Genomic DNA, 2,133 nt, shown 5'->3' with positions numbered 1-2,133 from the left:
ATCAAAAACTCAGGTGACAGCAAATGCTGGCGAGGATGCGGAGAAAGAGGAACACTCCTCCATTGTTGGTGGGATTGCAGACTGGTACAACCATTCTGGAAATCAGTCTGGAGGTTCCTCAGAAAATTGGACATTGAACTGCCTGAGGATCCAGCTATACCTCTCTTGGGCATATACCCAAAAGATGCCCCAACATATACTTGGTCTTAGCCAAAAGGCCAAGAAGCGATGATGCCCCAACATATAAAAAAGATACGTGCTCCACTATGTTCATCGCAGCCTTATTTATAATAGCCAGAAGCTGGAAAGAACCCAGATGCCCTTCAACAGAGGAATGGATACAGAAAATATGGTACATCTACACAATGGAATATTACTCAGCTATCAAAAACGTCTTTACGAAATGGTTGGAACTGGAAAATATCATCCTGAGCGAGGTAACCCAATCACAGAAAAACACACATGGTATGCACTCATTGATAAGTGGCTATTAGCCCAAATGCTTGAATTACCCTAGATGCATAGAACACATGAAACTCGGATGATCAAACTGTGAATGCTTCACTCCTTCTTTAAAAGGGGAACAAGAATACCCTTGGCAGGGAATAGAAAGGGAAAGATTGAAACAGAGACAGAAGGAACACCCATTCAGAGCCTGTCCCACATGTGGCCCATACATATACAGCCACCAAACTAGATAAGATGGATGAATCAAAGATGTACAGACTGACAGGAACTGGACGTAGATCTCTCCTGAGAGACACAGCCAGAATACAGCAAATACAGAGGCGAATGCCAGCAGCAAACCACTGAACTGAGAACAGGACCCCCATTGAAGGAATCAGAGAAAGGACTGGAAGAGCTGAAGGGGATTGAGACCCCATATGAACAACAATACCAACCAACCAGAGCTTCCAGGGACTAAGCCACTACCCAAAGACTATACATGGACTGACCCTGGGCTCCAGCCTCATAGGTAGCAATGAATATCCTAGTAAGAGCACCTGTGGAAGGGGAAGCCCTGGGTCCTGCCAAGACTGAACCCCCAGTGAACTAGATTGTTGGGGGTAGGGTGGTAATGGGGGAAGGGTGGGGAGGGGAACACCCATAAAGAAGGGGAGGCGGAGGGGTTAGGAGGATGTTGGCCTGGAAACCGGGAAAGGGAATAACACTCAAAATGTAAATAAGAAATACTGAAGTTAAAAAAAAAAACCTACAGACAGTTAAGGAATGCTGTGTAGTTAGGTCCACTTCTTCCTCCCAACTCCATGCTCCCAGAAGTAACTCAGACTCAAAGTATGACAACAAACGCCTTGGGCATATAGCTCTCCTCTTACTTGATCATAACTTAAAATAAACCAATTATTTTAACCTAAAAAAAAAAAGTACCAACTGCTCTTTCAGATGTCCTGAGTTCAAATCCCAGCAACCACATGGTGGCTCACAGCCATCTGTAATGGGATCTAATGCTCTTTTCTGGTGTGATAGCAACAGTGTACTTATATAAAATAAATAAATAAATCTTTTAAAAAAGAATAAGATTATGTTATTTTTTTCAGGAAAATGTATAGATATAATTGGAGATCACCATTTAAGTGAAATAAAACAGACTCATAAAGGCATTAATTGGGTTTTCTGTCACTGTTAAAAAAGCAAGAAAGTAAGAAGATCACTACTTGGGATCACTACTTGGGAAACATAAGAGGACCAGTAGAAAATAGGAACAGTGCTCTGTGATTTAAATCTTAAGGTAACTCCTGAATATACAAGAAGATGATTAATATAAACTATTAAATATACCAGCATCGGAAAGGTTTGAAATGATTTTAGATCATTTGCATTCCTAACTTATTGTCATGACACCTCTTTAAGTCAGATCACTCTCCCTTAAAAAGAAAACATACATTTTTTTTAGGTATATGAGTGTTCACCTGCATGCATTTATGTGTACCATGTGCATGCCTAATGACCACAGGAGTCAGAAGGCAGCATCCAATAAACTGGGCCTGGAGCTATAGATGACTGGGAGACACTATGGATGTGCTGGGTCATCTACAAGAGTAGCAAGTTATTTCAATTACTTCGTCATCATTCCAGCCCCCATCTTACTATCTTTAAGTTCCCATTGCTGCT

This window comes from Rattus rattus, chromosome X, assembly GCF_011064425.1.
Source record: "Rattus rattus isolate New Zealand chromosome X, Rrattus_CSIRO_v1, whole genome shotgun sequence".
NCBI classification, from domain to species: Eukaryota; Metazoa; Chordata; class Mammalia; order Rodentia; family Muridae; genus Rattus; species Rattus rattus.
The sequence above is the reverse complement of the archived record's forward strand: the minus strand, read 5'-3'. Positions refer to the sequence as shown.